This window comes from Acipenser ruthenus, chromosome 9, assembly GCF_902713425.1.
Source record: "Acipenser ruthenus chromosome 9, fAciRut3.2 maternal haplotype, whole genome shotgun sequence".
NCBI classification, from domain to species: Eukaryota; Metazoa; Chordata; class Actinopteri; order Acipenseriformes; family Acipenseridae; genus Acipenser; species Acipenser ruthenus.
The window spans coordinates 42,984,090-43,004,141 of NC_081197.1; the positions used below are offsets into that span (position 1 = coordinate 42,984,090).

The 20,052-nt window shown below is 38.5% G+C and overlaps 1 long non-coding RNA gene across 1 annotated transcript; it reads left to right on the forward strand.

Moving 5' to 3' along the window:
• The first annotated feature begins 9,547 nt into the window (after positions 1-9,547).
• Positions 9,548-17,053, forward strand: LOC131737996 (uncharacterized). Its single transcript, XR_009329558.1, has 3 exons — positions 9,548-9,592; positions 11,177-11,262; positions 16,966-17,053. It is a non-coding gene; the product is annotated as an uncharacterized LOC131737996 (long non-coding RNA).
• Positions 17,054-20,052: the final 2,999 nt, after the last annotated feature.

Here is a 20,052-nt window from a genome sequence, read left to right on the forward strand (position 1 = left end):
ACAGTTCAATTGTGTTGTGTTGTACGGACACAATGAAACTGAATCATTTCACGAGGCAGGAGCCAGGCCTGTGTAAAGGAACTAATAGAATAAAGAGACTGAGGGCTTGTGATAGCAACAGAATAGGGGTTTCCCCTTGACTACTCAGAGAACCGCTCTTGCTGAGGTGAGGCCGAATCGATCGACCTCCAAGGCCGGCAAGCGAGGTAAGCGAGGGAGAGATGCAGCTTGTCTTTTGCATGAACAAGAAAAGAAATAATGAAATCCTGATTGACACTGCAGACAGAACGATTCCTGAAGAAAGAAGTGTTGAGAGCAGTTGAAGAATAAATTGAGGCTGATGAGGAGACTGAAGAGGGGGCTGCTTTTGGACACAGAGAGGTAGAATGGCCAGTGGAAGCACAAACTCCACAAGTGTTAGCATGGAGACCACTGAAGAATCTATTGAACAAATCAGGATCGCGTTGAGACCAGTCAATCAGTGTGTTACCTATATGGTAACACTACCATGGGAGACAGTCAGCATGGTTTTAGGAAAGGGAGATTGTGTCTATTGCAAAGCATATGACATTGTTTATTTTGATTTCCAGAAAGCTTTTGACAAAGTCCTGCATAAAAGATTCATTCTCAAACTGAACGCAGTAGGGATTCAAGGAAATGCATGCACATGGACTAGGAAGTGGTTAACATGTAGAAAACAGAAAGTACTGATTAGAGGAGAAACCTCAAAATGGAGCAAGGTAACCAGTATTATTATTATTTGTTTATTTAGCAGACGCTTTTATCCAAGGCGACTTACAGAGACTAGGGTGTGTGAACTATGCATCAGCTGCAGAGTCACTTACAATTACATCTCACCTGAAAGACAGAGCACAAGGAGGTTAAGTGACTTGCTCAGGGTCACACAATGAGTGAGTGGCTGAGGTGGGATTTGAACTGGGGACCTCCTGGTTACAAGCCCTTTTCTTTAACCACTGGACCACACAGCTCATCCAGGAGCCACAAAGCCGTGCTGCTCCATAATGGTAACAAGTACCCGTCTCTTCCCCTGGCTCACTCGGTGCACCTCAAAGAGGATTACAACAGCATCAAGACCTTGCTGGACGCCTTGAAGTATGATGAGTACGTCTGGGAGGTCATAGGAGACTTCAAAATGGTGGAATTCCTGATGGGTCTCCAAGGCGGTTTTACCAAGTTTCCCTGCTATCTTTGCCTTTGGGACAGCAGGGACACCAAGGCGCACTACCACAGGCGGGACTGGCCACAGCGGACCGAGTTCTCTGTGGGGAGGAACAACGTCAAGTCGGAGCCACTGGTGGACCCCCAGAAGGTGCTGATGCCACCACTGCACATCAAATTGGGCCTCATGAAACAATTTGTCAGAGCTCTAGATAAGGAGTCGGCAGCTTTCAAGTACCTTCAAGACTTCTTCCCTAAGCTGTCTGAGGCAAAGGTCAAAGCCGGTGTCTTTGTTGGACCACAGATAAAGAAGATCCTGGAGTGCAATTAATTCCCCAAGAAGCTCACTAGTAAGGAGAAAGCGGCTTGGAACAGCTTTGTTGCAGTGGTTCGGGGCTTCCTGGGCAATCACAAGGCCGAAAACTATGTGGAGCTGGTTGAGACTCTGGTGAAGAACTATGGCACAATGGGCTGTAGGATGTCCCTCAAAGTCCATATCCTTGATGCTCATCTTGATAAATTCAAGGAGAACATGGGAGCGTACTCGGAGGAGCAAGGCGAGCGCTTCCACCAGGATATACTGGAATTTGAATGCCGCTACCAAGCACATTGCCCGAAATTGTCCCAAGAGGGAGACGGTAGAGTCAATGGACTGTCATGTAGTGACTACGGTTAATAACTTATTTTCCTGCAGGTCACCAAAAACAGAGTATGTGGTTGCTGTTACAATAGGCGATAAAAGCACAGTAGCTTTGTTAGATTCAGGCTGTGTGCAGAGTTTAATATCCTCTGACCTGGTGGGGGAACACTTTTCTACAGACCAGGCAGAGGTACGAATAATGTGCATCCACGGTGATATTAAAACCTACCCAGCTACCACCGTAAATCTAAAAATAGGTTCCCAGGAGGTAAAGTTAAAAGTGGGAGTGTTACCTAGACTTCCTTATCCAGTGATTGTGGGTCGTGATTGTACCGAATTTGCTCGCTTAGTACAGTTGCGAGAGGTTTTTGTTGCTACTAAGGAGGCAGGGCCATCTAGTGGCCAGAACCAAGAATTGTCTGAATTGTTTCCGTTTGACGAAGAGGTACTAGCTGAACCGGGAAAAACCAGGAAGACACGAAGTCAAAAGTATAGGACCCAAGCTAAACCGCAAAGGCTCCCTGCGGGGAAATATACAAGCAAAAGTGCAGACCCCCAAACGCGTGTAGGGCAGCCTAACAGGGAATCTGAGTCGTTAGGAAGTTTAGAAGAAAACCTCCCCGAGATGTGGGATGAGCTAGCAATGTCCCCTTTGGACTTCAAACGAGAACAAATAGAAGATAAAAATCTACAATATGCCTTTAATCAAGCTGTGGTACCGGACGAACGTTATTGGGAAAATAGGGACACGGTAACTATACCACATTTCATTGTTAAAAATGATCTCTTGTATAGGGTCACTAGAACTGAATGTGGCGAGTGGTTAGAACAGTTACTGGTGCCAAGTAAGTTTAAAGGTTTAATACTACAGCTGGTTCACAGTCATCTGTTAGGAGGGCATCTAGGCATACAGAAAACTAGAGACTGGGTAATGATGCGTTTTCATTGGCCAGGAGTCTATAAGGATGTAGAGCGGTTTTGTATAGCTTGCCCAGAATGTCAACTGGTCACTGGCAGGAAACCATACCAGACTTGCCACGTCAATCTGCTGAAACCGTGGGTAGACAGGGAACCTTTAGTAGGCACAGTACAGTGCGAAGATTTAGAACTGGGTCCTGAGTTACCGGGTATGACAAGTGCGACTGAAATGAAAATTGGTGAACACTTGAACGCGGAACAGAGTACTGCAATTAAAGAACTAATTAATAGAAATGATGACGTGTTCTCAGACTTGCCAGGGAGAACTAATCTTATATCACATAGTATCATTACCCCTCCAGGAGCCCGAGTCAGAGTGAAACCATTTCGAATTCCAGAGTCTAAACAGGGGGATCTCGCTAAAGAAATAAAAAAGATGTTGGAATTACAAGTAATTGAGGAATCAAATAGTGACTGGTGCAGCCCGGTGTTGATGGTGCCAAAACCTGATGGAACTATAAGATTTTGTATGGATTTTAGAAAAGTGAACGGAATATCAAAGTTTGATGCATACCCAATGCCGAGGGTGGATGAATTGCTAGAAAGGTTGGGAAAAGCCAAGTATATTACCACACTCGACTTGACCAAAGGCTATTGGCAGGTGCCATTGTCACCAGAGTCAAAAGAAAAAACAGCATTTGTAACTCCACAGGGTTTGTTCCAATTTACAGTGTTGCCCTTTGGTCTGCATGGTGCCCCAGCCACGTTCCAAAGGCTTATGAACAGGGTACTCAGGCCACATAGTCACTATGCAGCAGCTTATCTTGACGATGTGGTCATTTTTAGCGTTGATTGGGAGTCTCATGTATACAAGGTGGAAGCGGTATTGAGATCGTTAAGGGAAGCAGGCTTAACAGCTAATAAAAAGAAGTGTGCATTCGCTCTGCAGGAAACAAAATATCTGGGATTTTCACTCGGACGTGGCTTAATTAGACCACAGCAAAACAAAATTGAAGCTGTTCTGTCTTGTCCCCGTCCAGTGAACAAGAAACAAGTCCGAGCCTTTCTCGGACTTATTGGCTATTATCGCCGGTTCATTGAAAATTTTGCCTCAAGAGCTGTGCCCTTAACAGATCTCACTAAAGCCTCCACGTCTAACATGGTAAAATGGTCAGCAGAGGCTGAACGGGCATTTTTAGATTTGAAATCAGCACTGTGCTCTGAACCTGTTTTGATAAGTCCTGACTTTGATAAACCGTTTATATTACAAACAGATGCTTCGGAAGTGGGTTTAGGGGCAGTGTTATCACAGTCCTGTGAGAGGGAGGAACATCCTGTTTTATTTTTGAGCAGAAAGCTCCTCCCAAGGGAAAAAGCATATGCTACAATAGAAAAGGAGTGCTTAGCTGTCAAGTGGGCAGTAGACTCTTTGAGGTATTATCTCTGGGGAAGGAGATTTACACTGGTTACAGACCACGCCCCATTACAGTGGATGTATCGTCAGAAAGACAAGAATGCGAGAATAACCAGGTGGTTTTTAACGTTATAGCCTTACTGTTTTGACTTAATACATAGAAAAGGTAAAGAGCACATAAATGCTGATTTCCTGTCTAGGTTTCCGCAGCCAGCAGAAGTCTTGTATGCCCGACCCCACGGGATCGTGCAGAGGGGGAGGGTATGTGATGATGTGTATGTACCAGACAGTAATTTGGAGGCTTTAGGACCATGGGGGGTAGCCACACACTGTGTTGAAACAAATGTAACAAGTGTTTAATTGTATAATTAATCGGCAAATGCTGATCAGGTGGAAGTGATCAGGTCGGGGTTAAAAAGGGTTTCAGTTTGTGTGTTCGGGAGAGAGGGTTGAAGTGGTGAAATAAGCGTGTTGGACAAAAGGTTTTTCTTGTAACAAAATAAAGGTACGGCGATCCTTGACAACGAAGTTCTGGACGGTGATTTGGCTGAGGTGATTCTGGGAATTAGTTTAAACAGGGGAACAGGCTTACCCTGCCCTGCATTAGTTAGTTTTTCTGTTTCTCAGTTTAGTTAGCGCCTGAAGAAAGTCTAGGTTTTGTTTTGTGTGTTTTTGTTTGAACAGTTTGCTAAATAAACGTACGCCACAGCGTTTAAAGAGCACTACCCTTGTTTCGTGTATAATTAAAGTGACAAACACCTGTTGGAAAGAACAAAGTACGTCACAATATATATATATATATATATATATATATATATATATATATATATATATATATATATATATTTTTTTTTTTAACATTTAGGCAAAAAAAATGCAAACAACAGTAATGCCCAAGTATGGTACTTTTTCTTCCACGAAAGCCAAGGCAAAGGTCTTCACAGCTTTGAAGTAAATGAAGATATTCCAACAACTGATTATCCAATCTGATAAGTTCTGCAGAGACCTTTTCACAGATTCTCATTCCCCACTGTTAGCTAAAGAAAAAGCTATACTAGTATGAAAAAAAAATCAGTTTTGTACAATTTGCATCTCATAACAGCTCATCCTTGCATGGAAATCCAAACCATTTTTCACTGTCATGTTTTTCCCTTACACTGCTGTAACCTACTGTAAGTTTCACCCACACAACCCTTGCCAGCCATTCACGCTGTAATTATCTGAGCAGCCGACAGCCTGGTGATTTATTGTCATTATTCTAGCTCAGGATAAAATGTAAATCTGGATAATGGCTGTCATTTTCAGGTTCAGTGGTAAAAACTGAGTATACAGATGGATTTTTAACTATCCATTTCCTGGGCTTGGGAAAATTAAGCAGTGATTCATTTTATTTCAGGGATAAAGGTTTATCTCAGCAGACACAACAGTGTCAGATGAAATTACAAACGGTTGTCCTGAAAATGCTTTGGCCAGGCACATGCTGGAAATCTTTTCTTGAAAAATATCTTCTTCTACACATTTAATGGTTTACCTTGGTAAATTTGCACAGCATTAAGCTGTTACCCTGCTTTTCGCATGCTAATACTTAAATAATGTACGCTCCTATAGTTAACATGGTTTATACCATGGTAGCTTGTGCTTTACTGTGATTACACTACATTTTACTACACCTTGTTATGCTTTTAATGTAATGTGCTTTACTTTTTAAAGTTAACTTTTATATGTTTGGACAACAGACTTTTAAACTTGAATTAAAAAAATACAAGCAGCAGAGGTTGCAGATAAACATAAACTTATTCTGAAGAACTTTAGTTTATGTGCTTATATTACCATGTTAGAATGTAGTAATTACGAGGTAACTGCCAATGTTTTCTTTTCTAACATGGTAATTTCTGGTAGGATAAGAGCGTGGCCTGTGCCATGGTTTTACCATGTAATTGACCAAGATGGTGTCCACACTGTCATTGTAATTATAAAGACCACTTTACAACTTAATTACATGACTGCCTGACATTTTTTAAGTGTTACCATGTAATCACTGCAGTTGAGCAAGTCGAGTAATTCCGCAAATTCTGTCTTGCTCTTAAACACGTTTTTTTTTTTTAATGACACTGGCTCTTTCTTTTGCTCTACTGCTCACTGAGGCATCACACATCTTAGAGTAGTGATTTAGCTTTAAATTGATCATATTTAAAAAAAACAAAACAAACAGTTCACATCCTAAAATGAATGTCACCCTAATAAATAGTTAAGTAGGCCTGATGAGTAAAAAAGCGTACACAAATCACACCCAACCCGCGATAACCTAGCTATGCCCGAATGGAGATATAAATTAAGAATGTCACTTTGCTAAAATCCAGTGAGATGGTCAGGGGTCTGATGAGCAGCACAGCTTTCCGTTGTTTCCTTGTTATAACATCAGGGCTACAGCAATCTTAGTAGATTATTTCTGAGCAAATATGACTTGCGGAGCCAAAGCTTTTATACTATTTCAAACAAAGAACATATTTGAGTTTCCCACGGCAAGTTCTTATTGGCTAGACTGTGTTTGGGGCTTGTCCTAAGATATTAGGTGTTTACCCCATCCGCAATGCAGAGCCATTATAATGGTTAAGAAGTGAAAACCTTTATAACTATTTATAACTCTTGCTATGTGTCCTATCTTTTATTCAGAATCTCTGTGACGTTCCCCTGAGGAAATTCCTTTTTTTTAGATACAAAACATGTCAGATTCTTAAATTAATTCGTCAATTCTATAAATTAATTTGTCAATTCATTAATTAATTTCGAAATCAATTAATTGCATAAGTCATTTACTTTTTGCCAATTGATCTTTCAATTTCATTTGGCAAATGATCTTTCAATGTCATTTGGCAAACAAAGACTTCTTTAAAGCTTGTCAATCACAGGAGGGGCGGTTTTGGCCCCACAAAGTGACCAATAAATCGTATGAGGAGCGGGTTCAATCGACTGTATTGTTATTGTGAAGCAAGACTCGTTGTGGGGATGATGGCCAATAGGAGAGGAGGGGAGGTTCATTCCGACTAATGATTTTTTTTTTTCTATTTCGGTTTTTTATGACAGACATTTTCCAAATAATTCAAATAAGACCTTTGGAAAAAAAAAGCGTTCTCTATTCACATTGGATTTATCCTCCTGGTGCTATGACAAGCCAATGATTTCAAGCCTGCTCACATTCTTTTTCAACAAATGTGCTTGTTATGTGGAAGTGTGCTGTCTCTTTGCTCAACCAATATTATTTATTATGTATTTATTTAGCAGATGCTCTTATCCAGCGTGGTTTACAGTTGTTACAAAGTACTGTACAATACACTACCCTATCCCCAGTGAAAAGGAGCTCCAAATACATATGTGGGCCCTGAACATATGTAGTATAATCCACTAAATTTTATAGTTATAAAGCCAGGGGATGGGCAAAATATTACAACAACGTGTGTGTTTTTTCCTTTTTGTGATGTATGTGTTAATTTGCTTATTTTCGTGACTTATTTGTATAGAGACAACTCTTGTGCTTCGTAAAACGTAGGCCCTACCTTTTATTATTATATGAGCGCAGCAGCAGCTGTGAATAAACTGTACCTGTATATTTACATTGTTGTCATACTTAGCTGTATTGTAGTACATAGTAGTACTTTGCTGGATAGGAGTGTCTGCTAAATGAATACATAATAAAAAATATTGGCTGAGCACAGACACAGCACACGCCCACAATAAGCACATTTGTTGAAAAAGAATGCGAAAATCATTGGATTGTATAGGACCAAGGGCATCCTATTAAACAAGGACTTTGTATATCACCATTGTTGTTATTGATTTTGTATTGACACATAAATACTACAATCATTCACTTTCCCTGGTCTGTCAGTTCCATTCAATCAATTTTCATGTTTGAAATATTTGGAATGTCTATGCAACTATACAGATTTAGTAAAGAAGCCCACAATATCTCTGGTAAGATACAGTTCAATGAAAAACTGGAAACAGGTAGATTTTCTGGAGTGGGTGCCACCATTAAATTCTCACTGTTTTAAATATCTTATCACAGCACAATTGGTGTACTTGATACTACAGGTCTTTCATCATCATTAAAAACACAACTGCACAACTCCTTCATGCTCTACCACTTTAGAAAACGTCTCATCAATGACTCTACCTGCTGTAAGACCAGGTATACTAGACTTTCTATTTATACATTCATTTCTTAATACCGGTATGCTATTATACAATTGAGATCCACTATCTTCTTTGCAAGGTTTTCTGAGACACATCAACATATACTCTTAGTATGTATTTACATTGGCACATTAATGATAAACAAATCAGAAAATGCATTGAAATTAATTTCTGGAAATCGATGCTGTGGTTTGCTCAATATAGCTTGTTGAAATTGTGTGTGCTGCAAAACACATTATATGCCACATTTATTATAATGTAACCCATAACATTGATATTTATTTTGTTTTTGTAAATTAGTTACCAAATGTTCCAGTTGATCTTTTTTTTAGAAAAAATAGAGCAGTGATTATTGGAAATGTATCATGAAATAAAGTGGACATTACAACCAATTTCTAACTGGTTTAGTAGTTTTATGTTTCAATCATAAACACTTTATAGGAACTGTAATGCTGTGCCTGTTTTAGACCTGTATTTGAAGCCAGTCAAGTGCTTTCTAGTTTATTGATCTACTCTGTTCATGGTAGAGTTTTTTATGGTCAGGGGCATTTTATATACATTATCTCAAGAGAGCAACACCGACTGTGCTGCTAAACACAGGTCACCTTCTTTAAATGGCTTCAATCACCTCCATAGCCTTGACCACATACCATGAAACCAAGTGAGTATTCAACATGGCACTGATAGCAAATAATGGAATCTATTCAATTGATCAAAACAGTGACATATCTAAATAAGATCATTCTAAGATAATTAGAATTTGAGAACAAAGGTTATGATAATACAACAACTAGCAATTCATGCAAGTCTCTTCTGTGCATTCTGTCTGTACAAAAATGTAAAAAATAAATAAAAACTTTTTTCTCTCAAACAATCTTTATATACCTCACATGATCATGTCACCCGTTTTTTTTATTTTAATATATATATATATATATATATATATATATATATATATATATATATATATATATATATATATATATATATATATAGATTTGTGAGAAAGTGTAGTCCTGTTGGGAAAAAGGGCTATGTCTCCCAGAAGGCCACTGGCTTCATTTGTTTAATTGTTTAATTTCATTTTGTTAATTGTTTTATTGTTTTGTTTAATTATCACCTGCACCTGGCAATTATTGAAAATTAGAGCCAGGTGCAGGGTATAAAAGGGAAGCAGTCAGTTTGCTCTAGGCTGCTGAAGAGTGAAGAGCCTGGTTGGGAGTTGTGGCCTACAGTAAAGAAAAAAGGTAGTGTTGAACCTGGTGTGGTTTATTTTGTTATTTGTCAGGTAAACGGCTTAGCCGTCCTGCATGTTAGTCAGGGACCTGTTCAAAGTTTAGTTAGTGCTCATTAGAGCTAGGTGCTTAATTTGTTTTTGTTTGTTTATTAAAAATCAATTTAAAATCCTGTGCTTTTCAAAGGGGCAACGAACCTTAGTGGTGCAGTTCTTTTACTATATATATATAATATATATATATATATATATATATAATATATTATAGTGTGTGTGTGTCCCAGAGATATCTTGCCACTTTTCTCAACAGATAATTTTCTTTTCACGAACCATTTCAACTTGATCCAGCAATTCTTGATTGGATTGGAGAAAGACTGTGCTATGAACTAAGAGACGATACATAAATAAAGCACTTGCCAATTCTTAGCCAAGAGTGTTGAGTAATTTGGTGTTAGTGGTTCAGATGGAGGCACTCTCGCCCTTAAGTGATCATCCAACCAATGCTTCACATTGGCAAACTTTAAAGGAGAGGAAATACTTTTATATTTTTTTAAAATATATCCATGGTAAGGGTCAGGAGTGGCAATGGCTACTCACTTGTCACTAACACTGCCTATTTAACCTTGGGATATGCCTGTCCCCTGTTTTTCCTTCTTTGCTACATCACCACCCCTCTACCTTCTTTGCAACTGGTGTCCCATCCTCCCCACCTTGGAGGCTTACCTTTTACTCCTCTATGCTCCCATCCATGTTTCATCCAGACATTGTCCTGCCTCAAGTATTAGACCACTGTCATTAGAGATGCATTCATAATAATCTTTATTTTATCTCCTATAAAACCAATTAGGTCAATAATTAATTAAAATTGTGTGTGCAATAATTTAAGCTGAGGTGGGAGTTTAGGCAGTGCATAGCGGAAACACACTCACCCTCACTACTTTGAAATGTTGGACAGGCTCTTATTCCATAGTTTGTTATTTGTTGTAGGCTTTTCCTATTTTCCCTTCTTTCTCCATTTTAAAGAACATTTACAGTCTTTCTGGGAACTCATCCAAACATAGCTGGGCAGTTACAATGATGCGTACTGTAAAAGTCAATGGCTGTATTTTACTCATGATATTCATAGGTATTCTAACTGATTCTAACATTAAAATCTTGACAAGTTAAAAAACTAAAGGTTTTAGTTAGTCAGCACTCGGATATACGACACTCATGGATACACGTCAGTCACGTTTTGCCATCCTTGTATTAAGAATAAAATCAATCTCCATTATATACATATGTAACAAATTAATGCACTTACCCGTCACACACGATTTCCAACTCTGTCACCGGTTTTCTGATGCAAAGCCCATCTCTTCAATGTTATAATTTACTTGTTGATATTACGTGACATCAACACTCATGCCTGCAGCACAACATGTACTGTATACTGCTAGAATGCTCTGATATACAGTTGTTGTTTTTTTCATTTTAAAACTATTTGGACTACAAATTAATACAAATGAATCAACCAAAGGGCCAAGGAAATAGGTATGCGCATTAATTATAGCCTAATGTGGCCTAATGTACTAAGATGTACTATTTTTCTTTTCAGTCAGTTCCTCATCTATTTTTAATGTGATTCTTTGAAGCTGCTGGATGATAAGGAAATCAAATGTGGAAAAGACAGCTCTGAGACAGGTAAGGTTTTGAACTCACGTCACACTGGTATGCAACATACTGAACCAGTCCTCCATTTGCCCTTCTGTATGAATGTAAACATGTTTGTCAATACAGTGCTCTGGAAAATGCAAAACACTGACATACTGTACTACATTCATTTTAAGTAAATCCAACCCTGCGTTTTTTTCTGCAGCACACCATTATACAATTTGTTATGCTGTTGAGTTGTGACATTGCAACTTTCACACAGAGGTATTTCTGTCTTCAATTGGAACAGTGTCAGAATGCTAAATGACTTTAATAGCTTGTGGCAGGCTGGCTCGCAGTGGTGAGGTTGATGACGTCACGGACCAGGAAGTAACTGAAACCAAACAGTGGATGGGCGGGTGAAGCTGAGTGCAATAGCACGCAGCGTGTTTAATAAACAAACAAAACAAAAGATTCAAACAAAAACAACAAAACAGAAACCAAAGTGCACGAGGGCCAAACGAATAAACAAACAAACAAGTAAGTGTCGTGCTGGATACTCCAGCACGTTTTAGCAATTGTTTTTAAATGTCCTTTCTCTCCGCTCCCCGTACTCTCCTCTTTACACTCAACAACCACAGAACGGACAGCTGCCGCTTCTTATACTTACTAGTAACTAGTTGTTAATTATCTTATTACCCTTTGGCCAGAGTCTGCACGCGTTTGGTAAGGATGCATGACTGTCAGCTACTTAAATAATTAGTAGCTGATCAGTCATGCATCCTCACAGGGGTTTTAAATATGATAAAAGACGAGGCGCTTTTATCCGCGCCGCAAACAAAAATACAAATAATAATAATAGGGGCGGGACACTCCGCCACATAGCTCTACTGGTTTCAATTGCTGGCAGACCCATAGCGTACCTAACACTGTGGTACAATCACAAATCTGGTGTAAAACACAGAAACAAATGTATGTAATATGAGTTCATGTAAATCTTGTAATGTGGGCCACAGACACCCTCTTGGCCTCTTGACTATGGAGATGACATTTCTATTTATAATCTTCGGCACAGAGCTATTCACATAAGTTGGCACATTATTTAGAAAGCTTACTTAAAAATACACATCACAAACCATAATACATAGTATAGCAATTCTGAAAAAGCAGGGATTTTTTCCCCCTGAATAATAAACTAACATTTCAACACAAACAGGTATCATATGTATGCGTATTTAAAAAAATTGTAATAAAAATGAAATACATTTGTAACAGGGCGAGGAGCCCTGTACGTATTATTTATTTGTTTATTTTTAGAACGGGGTCTCCTCCTCCGCCCTTGTGCAGATTATTGTTTTGTATTTGTTAGTTTTATGATTTATTTGTATTTATATGATGACGAGAGCCATGCGCCGTATGTATTGTTATTGTTTATTTGTTTTATTGTATTTAAATATGACGGCGTAGCCAATTGTTTGTTTTGTTTAGTAGCGTGGATGGGTAGCCACATCCAAATTAAAAACCTAGTGCAGAAGGTGGCCATCTCCCAAATTAATATTAAGTGATTAATTTGTTGCTAATCGGTGGATGATCACCTGCATAAAAGCCTGCAGCTCTCGACACTCTGAGTGGGTGTTTAAGAGGAGGAGCGAGAGAGAAACGAAACTTAAACATAAATACAGGAACAGTGACAGCAGTTCCCCAGCCTGACCTGTGTTGTTTTTTTTATTTTGCTCTGTGAGCACTTTGTTTTGTGTTTAAAAATATTTATTTTATTTTTGTATTTAAATAAATGGCGCCACCACGTCTTTATTTTGAATCTGCAGTACTGGTGTCGGTTTCCTTCCTGCTTTTGACCTGACGTCACGACTCAGCCACCCTGTCACAACATTTTTTATAGGATTAGCTGAAATATGTATACAGTTAACTCAATACATGTAATGCTTTTACCATGCTACACTACAATTAACTTTTCTAAGGATTATAACATTATAATGCCCCCTGCAAAGAGCAGTGGGTTTTTTTTAAGTTCTTATACTCACACGTTGCAGTGCAAATTAAGGATGCCAGGGACATCATTAAATTAATGTACCATTAAAAGATGATTCACCTCCCCATTCTAAGCTTTCTATAAAAATGCTAAATTCAATTAATTCACACATACAGTGCCTTGCGAAAGTATTCGGCCCCCTTGAACTTTGCGACCTTTTGCCACATTTCAGGCTTCAAACATAAAGATATGAAACTGTAATTTTTTGTGAAGAATCAACAACAAGTGGGACACAATCATGAAGTGGAACGAAATTTATTGGATATTTCAAAATTTTTTAACAAATAAAAAACTGAAAAATTGGGCGTGCAAAATTATTCAGCCCCCTTAAGTTAATACTTTGTAGCGCCACCTTTTGCTGCGATTACAGCTGTAAGTCGCTTGGGGTATGTCTCTATCAGTTTTGCACATCGAGAGACTGAAATTTTTGCCCATTCCTCCTTGCAAAACAGCTCGAGCTCAGTGAGGTTGGATGGAGAGCATTTGTGAACAGCAGTTTTCAGTTCTTTCCACAGATTCTCGATTGGATTCAGGTCTGGACTTTGACTTGGCCATTCTAACACCTGGATATGTTTATTTGTGAACCATTCCATTGTAGATTTTGCTTTATGTTTTGGATCATTGTCTTGTTGGAAGACAAATCTCCGTCCCAGTCTCAGGTCTTTTGCAGACTCCATCAGGTTTTCTTCCAGAATGGTCCTGTATTTGGCTCCATCCATCAATTTTAACCATCTTCCCTGTCCCTGCTGAAGAAAAGCAGGCCCAAACCATGATGCTGCCACCACCATGTTTGACAGTGGGGATGGTGTGTTCAGGGTGATGAGCTGTGTTGCTTTTACGCCAAACATAACGTTTTGCATTGTTGCCAAAAAGTTCGATTTTGGTTTCATCTGACCAGAGCACCTTCTTCCACATGTTTGGTGTCTCTCCCAGGTGGCTTGTGGCAAACTGTAAACGACACTTTTTATGGATATCTTTAAGAAATGGCTTTCTTCTTGCCACTCTTCCATAAAGGCCAGATTTGTGCAGTATACGACTGATTGTTGTCCTATGGACAGAGTCTCCCACCTCAGCTGTAGATCTCTGCAGTTCATCCAGAGTGATCATGGGCCTCTTGGCTGCATCTCTGATCAGTCTTCTCCTTGTATGAGCTGAAAGTTTAGAGGGACGGCCAGGTCTTGGTAGATTTGCAGTGGTCTGATACTCCTTCCGTTTCAATATTATCGTTTTCACAGTGCTCCTTGGGATGTTTAAAGCTTGGGAAATCTTTTTGTATCCAAATCCGGCTTTAAACTTCTCCACAACAGTATCTCGGACCTGCCTGGTGTGTTCCTTGTTCTTCATGATGCTCTCTGCGCTTTAAACGGACCTCTGAGACTATCACAGTGCAGGTGCATTTATACGGAGACTTGATTACACACAGGTGGATTCTATTTATCATCATTAGTCATTTAGGTCAACATTGGATCATTCAGAGATCCTCACTGAACTTCTGGAGAGAGTTTGCTGCACTGAAAGTAAAGGGGCTGAATAATTTTGCACGCCCAATTTTTCAGTTTTTTATTTGTTAAAAAAGTTTGAAATATCCAATAAATTTCGTTCCACTTCATGATTGTGTCCCACTTGTTGTTGATTCTTCACAAAAAATTACAGTTTCATATCTTTATGTTTGAAGCCTGAAATGTGGCAAAAGGTCGCAACGTTCAAGGGGGCCGAATACTTTCGCAAGGCACTGTATACTCTATCTTAGTATGTTCAACTTTCCTTTTATAAACAGGCAGGAAATCAGCCATTTTTTTTTCTCACAGTACAACATAATAGTGCTCAACAAGAATGACTAACATGCAATAAAAAAGCTCCAGAAAAACTCCCTACTGGAACATTGATTTACAGAAATAACTCACAGATCCATAACCGAGAAATATGTGGTGTATAGTTATGCAGATTTCCAACATATATGTACTATTATTATTATTGTTATTATTGTTGTTGTTATATACAATACTGTGATTTAACTTTAGATATCGGTCTGGGGGTAGCTACCCATATTTATAATACTGCCATGAAATAAAGGATCTAAAATATGAAATACACTTACTATACAATTAAGTGACTCACACCATGAAACTTTGTAAGCAGACATTTTATCTACTTCCTTATGCCAAATCTTTTCAATTTGAAAACACATCATCAATCATCCCCTATATTCAGAGAAAGATTGAGACTATAGATAAATATTTGAAATCCCCAGGTATTATTCATGATTCAGTTTCTATACAAGCCAGAGTCCTAAATGAAAAATGGCTTAAAGCTTAATCAGTTTTTCAGTTTCTATCAAAGAAACCTTTCAGCAAGTTGGCTCGGTCTCCCAAGTCATTTAACCTAACAAGCAAAACCACAGCAGAGGTGATTTATTTGTTTCCTCCATGCCTTGGGTTCTTCTATTAGCTGCTTTCTGCAAGCATACATCTTTCCTGATTGCAATGAATTACGTCCTTGAATGGTTACCTGAGTTCCCATGCAAGTAATTAAAAGCCTTCATCGTTTTTTTTTTTCTTTTTTCACTTTCACAAATGAATGCCCCTGAGTTATTTCAGTGTAATCAAAATATTATCAAACTTACTTACTAAATAACTTTGTACCTCTGAATAGATAATCATGTCGTCTTTAAAAATATGCAAACAATTTTAATGAGCAGTCTGTCCACCAAGTGCAGAGGTACCCCAGATATGACCCACTTACTACCAAAGATGGCAAAGGACTGCAAATGACACCACTACATATAAATGAATTAACCATTAAATTGAGATAGTAAAGCCTGAAAGCTACCAGACCACATAGAATTCTGAGCAAACCGCATTACTCATGGAATATTGAGGAAAATGTTTGTATTCATTAGCAACAAAAACTGCATAAAATCATGAAAGAAACAAACAGAAAAACATGACATTATTTTTTCTTATGATGCAGCACATTTCTAATAGCAATAGAACCCTCAAATGAGGGCTTTACTGCCTGGTAAGGCCCTTATGTTTAATGCCCTCACTTTCATCTCGGGACATTTAACTGCATGAGGCAGGTCTTACCAGATGATAAAAACCCTCTTCGGGTTCTATTGCCTAATTCAACTGGTTTCACACAGTACAATGTAAGTTGTACACCAAGGTTAAACTTTTAAGAAACCCATTCAACTATGTATGTACAGTTATGGCCAAACGTTTTGCATCACCTAGAATTTTAGGATTGAGACATAATAAAAAAATAAATAAAAAACAATAAAAATATAATTTAGATATTTTATTTAACATCATGTTATCAACCAAACTACAGAATTATATTGCATAACTGTACTGGAAGCCATAATAATAGTACAGTCTTTGCTGTTAGATGTTTGTTAAGTTTATGGAAAATTACAACGCAGTATATAATTCAAAATGTTAACATAACATCATTCAGCAGGTTTCAATCGACTTTGTGAAGCAAAATTAGTTAATTCTATAGGACGATGTAAAACTCTTGGCCACAGCTGTATATATTAGTATGATTGTACAACACATGAGACCTCTGTGATTAAGCATTCAACTACTCCATCTTTGTGCCATGTATGATATTGTGTTGTAATAATTTAACTTAACTACATTTTTCTTCAGCCTCCTCAAAGTGTTTTTTTTTTTTCTTTGTGGAACAAACAATTTTGGACCCAGTCCAGCAGGATCAGATGTGGGACCAGAATTGCTTTCCAATGTGCTTCAATCAATGGTCCTTCCCAGTGCATAATGACCTTGAGTTAAAATGCAGGTTATTAATGACAATTTACTATTTTCATGGTCTATTAAATTAGTTGTAAATATGAAATGTACTGTATGTTTACATTACCAGTAATGCAAAGAGTAGGATTATATGGTTTGCAGGCTGTATACAGGGCTGCTATCAGTTGGCAAGCTTCCCCTCATAGCTGTCAGCACATCTTCTTGCAAAGTAGATCTACTGGGACATATCCACATACAAATATTTAGGGAATAAAACCCAAGACATCTTCTGCAACAGAACTATCATAGAAAACCTTTTGGTTTGTCTGATTAGCTACTGTGTATAGCACATTCCCAAAGAACCAAAGTCTTCTTTTTTTCCTCATATAAACTAACTTATTCTAAAATAAAAGGTTATCAAAAAGTCTTATTAATTTTAAATCCTATCATTATCGTGAAGGACCTGTGGTCTGTATTAGCTTGCTCACTTTCGAACTGAATGTTGATCTTGTACCCCCAGGAGGGTTTCCATTTTCATCTGAAGCAGTTTAAACAAGGATTTTTGGATAGACAAATTAAATCTGTTTTTGTTTTTAACCATACAGGGCTTTGTATTGTAGGATTTACACAGAATAAAAACAGAAATGACAAGATCGATGTTACACTGCAAATAATTAAACTGAAATGCCAAGATCAATGTTACTCTGAAAAATGTATTTAATAGAATTAGAGTTGTCCCCTGTTATGACAGTTCTTGTCTGCAGATTAGAATGTACTTTTTTATAATGTTACCTAAAGAATCTAAACCAAATCCAAAGATGCTTTAAGAGATGTGCACCTGGGTAACAATAGTCTGCTCTTCATAAGTTTCATGAACTCACACATTTTGCACTGTACTGGGCAACTTAGATAAATGACAAACTGCATATCAACCAAGGATAGTGTTTTAGTTTACAACATCAGTGTGTAAATACAGTACAGCATTGGCATAATGCTTAATCTAAAATCTTCATAACCATGTTTTTTTTTTATGTTAAAGAGTAAGTAGTGGGGTTCCGAAAAATATAGTGTTACATGTGCCCAGGTGTTTCTACAACTGTTTAAATAACATACCTGTAATATTTATTTTCATCGTTAATATCCTGACAACTTTTTACACTTATAACTTTAAAGTCTGTTTCAATGCTCTTTTCAAAATGGCCGCTCTAGTTCACCGACAGTGTAAGGATTGTTGCCCACATTGTCAAATAGGTAACACAGCAATAACGATCCTTGATGTGGTACAGAACAGAAAAACCAGAAAAACCTCTTGTGTTTTTTTTTTTTTCCTGCAGTGATTAAGAGGACAGATCTCAAACCCCAGTGCACTTGAGTGGCCATTTTGAAAATAACTTTGAAACAGACTTTTATCAGAAAGTTGTCAGGATCTTAACAATAAAAAGAGACATTACAGGTAAATTATTTAAACAGTTGTAGCAACACGTGGGGACGTATAACACTATATTTTTGGAACCCAGCTACTTACTCTTTAAGCCAGATTCAGTATTGTAAAAAGAAATTGAATACGCATCTGTTCAGGAAGCAAACCAAAACCAGCTCAGTCAAGTGAGACAACAGTCAACTTGGATATAAGCCAAGTCATAATCATCTTCAAAAACATGTACATGTTTATCTGTTCAAGGTTCAACCCACTGTCAACATCCATGTCCATTTTTGTGATCCCCATCCCTATCCATTCCAGGATGTTTTATTTGGCACGGTTTAATGACTTTAAAAATATGTAAAGTGTAAGAAGGTAGTGACTGCTGAGAAATTGTCTACAGGGTAATTTAATTAAGTCTGAATAAAGTGCTCCTCATTAAACCATAAGTAAGAATATATACCCTAGTCTGCTTTTACAAGGTGTAACAGGATAATGTGTTACATGCGTGGGTCCTCACTGAATAATACTGAGGCAGACACAGAGCAGAGGGCGTTGACACTCTGCACAGGCGCGCAGACTTAATTACAACACAAGTGCTGACACTTGGGTACCAGCAATGGTATCCCTATTGTGACATTTAATAAAGAAAACAAAACAAAGCTAAAAATAAAAGTTTGCCACACAAGGCGAGCACTAGTCTCACTAAACGAGACGTCCCGTTCCAGGAACCTGCTATCCTACGGTAACCCTCTCTATACTTGGTTGGGATCAACATCCCCTAAACTAACCTATTGCTGTTGCTCCTGAAGTCCCAGCCTCCCAGTGACTCCAGGTCATTGTGGCGGTCCTGAGCAGAGCCTTCCCAGGCCCAGTCTTGCAGTCGAAGGGTTCCGTAGTAGTTTTCCTGCAGAGCGGATTCTCTCCTCCTTGATGTAAACAAAGACGCCCTTCTGTGTGGCAATGGCCTTGCAGTAGCCTCAAACTGTGGTGCAAACACTTTTTTAACTCCGTGCAGCTTCCCTGGGCCTGCCCCCAACCAATCCGCTCAGCTCTGGCAAGTCTAACTGCCCAATCAGTTGCCTAGCAAAGGAAGTAGCTAAAGATTCCATGGTCTTAAAACAATGATTAACTTAAGAAATTAAAATATTATTACCAGTACTGAGAAGCTATTCCCCAACTAACTGATGCTGTATTTAAAAGGCAGGAAGTCTGTTGTAAAGTTTTGGTAGTAGTAGTTTACCTGAGATAATACATTCCCCCCCCCCCCCCCCCCAACAAAAATTATCATATCATGGTGTACAGGGCCTGTGTTCCTGGCCAATCAGTGTGAGACTGCATGAAATGTGACTTTTTGATTTACGCATTCTCAGTCCGTTTGTGGCCGTGGCTCATCAGAGATTGCTGGGTTAGTAAACTGAATGATTGGATAATTATTTTCTGTAAAAAAGTAAACTTGTGACCAGAAGCACTGGGTCACTGCCAAGTAAAATAAGCTAGGTTGTAGCTGAGCCGTGGTGCTAATTCCTGTGCTCACTAACTACTGTAAGTAAAAACAACTCATATGTCAGGGCGAGTCAGCAGAGTGGCTGAGTTGCTGTATGATCTTTAGTCCAAAACTG